Raw genomic sequence first — 7,605 nt, 5'->3', positions numbered from 1 at the left:
TTCGGAGGGAGGGAGGAAACCGGAGCAAGCAGGGAAAACCCACACGGGATTCAAACTCAAGTTGCTGGCATTATAACAGCATTGCACAAACCGCTGCATTAACTGTTCTGCCCTTCTTTTCCCGCAGTGGCAGCTCGACCTGCTGAATACTTCCGTCGCTTTCTGTATATATTTTGAGAGTGGACAGCTATTCAATGCCGCTTTGACACCATGTTAAACAATTGGCTCCTTGTAACTTTAAGAAGGACACAGCCAGATTTGCACACTGCTAACAGGTGAGGATTTATGCAAGAAGTTCTGTCCATGATCACAAATCTATTGCAAATTCACATCCTACTTCCCTCCCAGTCTGGCTACAAATAGGAAGATCCAGATGATGATGGTTCATGAAATAGTCTCATTATAAAGACGGCAAAGCTACCTTGAACACTTGAGCCTTATTTCCCTTTTGGATGTGATCAGGTAACAGATTTTGCAGATTAGGCTACATTTCAAACTATTTGCATAATCACATGTAAAGCTTCACATGAACCACAAATGGGGCAGCAGACTAGAATGCAAGAAACTCGCCATTGAATCCTTTTATTACAATTCACTCCATTACCTTATTAGGAATGGTCAACTGGTGAACTTAACCATATAACGATATAACCGTTTACAGCACGGAAACAGGCCACGTCGGCCCTTCAAGTCCGTACCGGTTCACTTGAACAACTCCTCCGCAAACTCCTGAGGAAGTAGACTATATGAAAAATAGTTTTATGGTCTGAACCTCATCTTGGGGTTGAATGATATTGTGAATATATTGCTTTAGATATAAACAGTGCTGGGAAGGGAATGAAGATTTTAAAATAAATGAATAATTTGAAATAAAAAATTTAAATTTAGACACACAGCACGGTTACAGGCCATTTCAGCCTTATGAGTCCATGCTGCCCAATTTAAACTTCTATTATTGCAGCTAAAAATGGCCCAAATAATGTATTGGCTTTTGGTGTTTCCACTGCTCAATAACAATTTACTATCACAGGGAAAAAAATAAAATAAAATCCACACTGAATAGTTGAATGCATTGATTATTCAATTCCTCAGTAAATTAAATATTCAACCATATGCAGTCAAGGTAAACATAGAAACATAGAAGATAGGAGCAGGAGTAGGTCATTAAGCCCTTCAAGCCTGCTCCGCCATTCAACGAGATCATGGCTGATCTTAAAGTTCAGTACCCCATCCCCGCCTTCTCTCCGTAACCTTTAATACCCTTATACTGAAGAAATAGATCTAATTCCCTCTTAAATAGATTTAATGAACCTGCCTCCACTGCCCTCTGTGGCAATGAATTCCACAGATTCACCACCCTCTGGGTAAAGAAATTCCTCCTCATCTCGGGCCTAAATGGTTTGCCTATTATCCTCAAACCATGGCCCCGGGTTCTGGATTTTCCCATCCTTGGAAACATCCCATCTGCATCCGTTCTGTCCAGTCCTGCCAGAATTTTATAGGTCTCTCTGAGATCCCCTCAGTACCATGTTCTTAGCCTGCAGCTGTGCAGATGTTGCTTGATCAGAGTCCAAATCCAGTTCCTTTTTGAAAGTTATGAGTAAAACTACTGGCATTTACTTTTGATGGCACTGCATTCCAGGTCATAACTTGCTATGAAAAAAGTACATTCTTTTTTACTTTCTCCTCTTATTTCGGCTGCTGGCCACCTGCATGAGATGTAAAACAAAAATAATCAGAAACTTCAGTGATTTCACGGATGCCCCATTGGGCTCCTGAAGGCTCTAAATAATGAATTACGTGACATTTACATACAGCTTCATATCTATTTCAAATCCTCTTTTCTCTGAATCATAGCCAGTGACATAAAGCATTGTGGAATGCTGTGATTAATTCTTACCAACATAACTCAGAAGGAGAAGCTTGACCTTGGGGGATCGGCAGCGGGGATTCACATGATAAAGTCGGGGCCCAAAGCATGCTTCGTGTGGATGGATTGGATAGAAGTGGATGGGGAAATCTCAGTGGTTCCTCAGGCACTGAAGGGTTTTTGAATTTTAATTTTTTAAATAAATTTCGACATACGGCAACGTAACAGGCCAATTTACACCCAATTAAGCTACAGCCCCCAGAAAGTTTCGAATGATGAGAGAAAACTGGAGCCCCTGGGGGAACCCCCACAAAGACACAGGGACAACATTCAGACTCCTTACAGACAGTGCAGGATTCAAATCTTGGTCCGGTCCCGATCACTGGAGCTGTAAAGGCGTGGTGCATCCAACTTGGTATTTGAATTTGTTTTGGTGTTTTAGACCCAAGTGTGGAAGTGAAATAAACCTTAGTGAAATAAATCATAATCATGTTTATGATTTAAGTTGGGTTTGTTCCATTAATTGATTGTTTTTATCTATAATCTTAATTCTCTTTGTTCTTTAATTTAATTTTAATGATGTCGCATGGTAACAGGTCCATCTGGCCCAAAAGCCCACACCAGCCAATCTCCAATCAATCAACTACTCTGAATATGTTTGGAAACTGGAGCACTCGGACGAAACTCATGGGAAGATCATATAAACTCCATACAGACAGTGCCAGATTCAAACCCAGGTCGGTGGTGCTGTAATAACGTTACACTAACCACTACACTACCTGCTCTCTTTATAAGCTATTTCAAAAATGAAGGGATGTTTAACTGAATTATCTGGGATAATAAACATAAGAAATATAACCTGGAGAATGGTGTCTTCCTATTGAGCCTGCTCCACTATTTAACAAGATCTTGACTGATCTGGCCCCCAACATCCTTAGCTGATGCAGGTCTTTTGTTCAGGATGTTCTGAAAATCCCTGGTATCCAGCACCTATGGGAATTGGTAGATACTGGATAAGTGAATTTTCCAGTTGCTTGAGATTGCGTGTTGCATGGATTGGCAAACTAACCGATAGGAGGTGCCAAATTTAAACTATAGTATATTTTACCTATTTATCTTCCACGATAGTTGCTTGCGGCTGCAGGTGGCATGAATTCTGGGTAATGGCAATTTTACGGTATGCCATATCGACTTCCTCCCCTCTGTCCTCTGCATTCAAAGAATCCTAATAAGGCAGTTAAACATGACTTCCCCTTCCTGAATCCTTGGTGAATCTTCCTCATTGAACAATTTCTATCCAGGCATTTTGATTTTTTTCCTTAATGATAGCTTCAAGCATTTTCAAAACTGTGGACATTAAGCTAACTGGCCTATAGTTACCTGCTTTTTGTCTAGCTTCTTTTATTAAAAGAAAGTTGAGTTACATTTGGTGGGGCATTTGAGAGAATGTACTTTCCCTGTTGAGAAACACCAGAACAAGCATGGTAACATCAGGTCTCAAGGCCCTTTTTCCATTTAAATTATGCCGTAATCAATCAAAGAGAATTTCAGCTAAACTGTTCCCCGCAGACTGAGGGATGTTTGCAAGTCCATTCCACAGTAAACATTTTGGCTAACATAAACATAATTTTGAGAGGCAGGACCTGTAATAGTAATAAGCCATAATCTGCAATAGGCCGAGTAGACTCAGAAGCAAGATTCCCACCGTGATCCCTATCTTGTTACTTGTAAGTACGCGACCTTGACCTACTAATGTATAAGAGACTATTTAATCCTGCTGCTACTGCAGTAAAAATAATAAAGGATGTAAACATATATGATTCTGCCTGTGATGTTCTGATTGCTGACGACATATTTTGTCTGTTGTTCATCATCTCAGTGGCAAGCTAGAGAAGAAATGCGCATTGATGACATTTTTTTCATCGTTATCCTAAATCAAAAGGCCAATGCTGGTGACCTTCTTGTAGATATTTTTACTTTCCCATTGCTTCATAATCCCAATTTGGGCATCACAGTTGACACAGCGGTTAGTGCAATGTCTTTACAGCGCCAGCGACCAGGACCGGGTTCGGATTCGGCGTTGTCTGTCAGGAGTTTGTATGTTCTCCCCGTGTCTGCGTGGGTTTTCCCCAGGGGCTCCGGTTTCCTCCCACCATTCGAAACGTACCGGGGGTTGCAGGTTGCAGTCCATGCACGGACTCGTGGGCCGAAATGACGTGCATCGTGCTGTGTGTCTAATTTTTTAAAAAATGTTAATTTGAAGCCTGGGTCTGCAAAAATACTGAGAGAGTGCATCATTATTGGAAGACATATTGTTAGAAATAAACTTCAATACTTTTGCTTATGGGTTTGCTTAAGATTGAGTCCTGTTTAGGCCCGTATCCCCAGATCACCTAGTTCTTTTCTCCTATTCAGGTCCCTACTTTCCAGGAAACGTGGGCTCCCTTCGTGCATACCAGAATCAACCATCCACTGTTATTGAAATTAGTTTGCCCCTCCACTAATTTTGCAATCCCTATGTATTATCAGTATCACCCTATGTAATTTTTTGCGGACTACATAATTGGCTCCTGAGTTCACTAAAAATAAATATATTTTGGAATTTTGGCCCCATCCCTTCAGTCTCACTGTCCAAATTATCTGCATTTATTTTCAAAAGTGATCTTGTAATGGATCACCACAGAACACCACATCCCATTCTCCAGTAGCATAATATAGATTCACCTCAGACCTGGCCTCTGTTTGGCAACTCCAAAAGGTAATGGGCACAGGCTAAGACATTACAGGCAAAACTCTCCCCACTATTGAATACAACTACAGGGAACACTGCTGTCAGAGGGCAGCAGCAATCATCAAAGACCCTCACCGCCCAGCACATGCTCTGTTCTCGCTTCTACCATCAGGAAAGAGGTACGGGTGCCACAAGACTCGCACCACCAGGTTCACGAACAGCTGCTCCTCCTCCACCATCAGACTCCTCAACAACAAACTCAATCAGGGACTCATTTAAGGATTCTTATGCGTTTTTATTGATTTTTCTTTGCTCTCTCGGTATTGCACAGTGCAGCGGGCCACCAAACATGCCATGTCCGAAGTGGCGACCCGACACCTGGAGCCCACGGCCTACACAGCTGACTGAGGCGGTCTGCACTCTTCAAAGTCAGCGCCCTCCTGACTCAGCAGTACGCGGCTGCAGCACCCCACTCCGATGGGCTAACCAGCGGCAAACAATCGGGTGGAGCTAGGAAAACAGCCACACCCAGGAATGAGAGGGGCTCACTGATTGGCCGCTCCCCAGATAGCACTAAACAACCAATTCCAGGAAGCGGATTGTAATGCCACCAGTCGGGTGGCATGATGATGTCAGAGATGGGCTTCTGAGCCCTTTTATAGGCCGAGCTGCCAGCGCAATAAAGCAATGTTGAATTCACTCCCGTAGTGTGTGTCTCTTCTCTGAGCATAACCTCGCTAGCAGTAGCAGCCACTTGTTTGCTTCCATTTTTTATCAGTTTGCAGTTCTTTTGATTGTTTACACGTTTACGCCATGTACAGTTTATTTTTTGCACTACCAATTAGTGGTGATTCTGCTGCGCCCACAAGAGAAAGAATCTCAGGGTTGTGTACGCACTCTGACAATAAATCTGAACAACGTTTAACTTAATTTTAACTTCATTCTGAAATTGTTAAAAAAATAAATAAATGCTGAAAAGAGGAAACAGTTCAAGTTCCTAGTCTAGGATTCTTCTTCAGAAGTGTTTCTCTTTAGACAGATGTTCCCTGACCTGCTGAGTCCTTCCAGCATTTTTGCTTTTTTTTCAGATTTGTGGCATCTGCAGTTGTTTTTTTTTAAATTTTCCATTTGGCCACATTCTTCTGCCTGACCTCACATCCATCTCTCCATTAATTGGCTTCTCATCCTCTCCAGGTCAACATCACTAATTCCCTCTCCGCTCTCGTCCTCAGCACTCTTTCTTTCAGTTCCTCTCCCTTTCTTTAATTCCCCTTCCTAAATTTCCTGACCTTTCCTTCTTCCCATCATTATCATCTTGCCTCCCCAAATTCCACTTCCTTCTGTACTTTGCTTCCCCTTCCTATCTTTCTCAATGCCTCTCCGATGTCCCCCCCCCCCCCCCCTTTCCTCCACCCTCCTCCCCTCCGCTTCTCTCCTATCCACACAAGATAATGTTTCCACGGGCTCCATTCTCCCCTTCACCTCTCCCCTCTCCTCAACCCCCATTCCTCTTTTCTCCTCTTCCTTCCTCTGGTTCCCCCTTCTTCTCCCCTCCATCCCGCTTTTCAGACATGCTATTAATGCCTGAAAGTTTGGCTTTATTAGTGTGCAAAACAGGACAGCGCAGGAGACTCGAGCGAGATCCGTTTCGAGGCAGGTAGTGATTGCTCGCGATTACCTGTTACGCAGTCAGTGGCAAACTGGGTCCCAGTCTGACCAGTAACGCTGCCCCTTTCCCAAACACCTGAGAATATGCCGTGTGCCATTGTTTCATCTTCAGACTGCAAACTCCGCAGTGAGAAAAGCCTTCACTACAAATTCTACACCCAGATCACACACAGTCGTTCGTGTTATCAGTCGTTTAAATGAATTTTGCCCTAAACAGACGATTAACATGAATGCTATTTAAAAAGCTAAGTATAAGAAAATTCGCAGTGTTGTAACAAACTCAAAGATCCCTTGCCCTTCTACCATTCCATTTTCCTCGTTAGTAAGTCATGAAACTGCTTTATTAAAGAACCCGTGGTTGAAATGTAATTTCTTCAGTGAATCCGACACCATTCGCCAGGAGTGAACGAATATCTTTCTCCTGAGTCTCGTTAAGTTTAGAAGATGCCATTTCTGTTCTGGGTGGGTTATTTGTCTGTAAAGTACTTCCTCCCCTCTTAAACCACACCACCCTTTCATAACTTTTCAATTGGCTTTCAGTCGCATTTGTGAGTTGCTTGTTAATCAGCTCTGACCGACTAATGAGCTTTTGGGGATGGGGGGGGGGGTGGGGGATGAGAGGAGGAGTGAAGGGTTTCACTGTGTCACGATGCAGGAGCCCTGGTGCCTATCCGCCCATGCCCAGAATTGACATTTAGAGCAGGAGTTATTGACGGAGAGGGTCGGACTCGATGGTTGTCTACATGCAAACTGCGCCATCTGGCTTCGATCACTTCCCCTTCAGTATAAAGTGGTCAACTCAATCCGCGTCCGAGTAAACTGTGCACACAGTATGCACCCCGTCTGCAAATTACAAAGCACGGTGGACATTGCACCTTCAGGAATGAAGCAATGTGGTTTAAGTTCAGCAGGGTGTCTGGGTGGAGTCCATCCGAAGCGCCCTTTCAAAGAATAGACAAACTGCAGGTCAAACGGTGTCAATGTTTCGAGTCAAGACGGTGATTCCGTTTTTATTTCTATTTCAAAGATCCTGGATAACCTCCCAATTTTACTTCGGATCTCTAACATTGGTTTATTTTCACCCACGTTATCGACGAAGTTGAAAGCAGTGCGCCCGTGTTAACTGTCTTATTCTAAATGATGAATTATCTGGGACAAAAATAAAATCAGCGGTCGCTGGAAATCTGAAACACTTCGTGGACACAATGCTCGGGTTTCTCGTATAACTCGACCCTGGGGACGGATTACGTCCTGGTAGAATGCACGGCCCGTTCCCCTGGCTGGGCATCGGTCGTCTTCTTGGATTGACAACTCCACGAACACGGAGAAATCAATG

The sequence above is a fragment of the Narcine bancroftii genome, chromosome 5 (genome assembly GCF_036971445.1).
Source record: "Narcine bancroftii isolate sNarBan1 chromosome 5, sNarBan1.hap1, whole genome shotgun sequence".
Lineage (NCBI taxonomy): Eukaryota > Metazoa > Chordata > Chondrichthyes > Torpediniformes > Narcinidae > Narcine > Narcine bancroftii.
Note: the sequence above shows the minus strand (reverse complement) of the source record.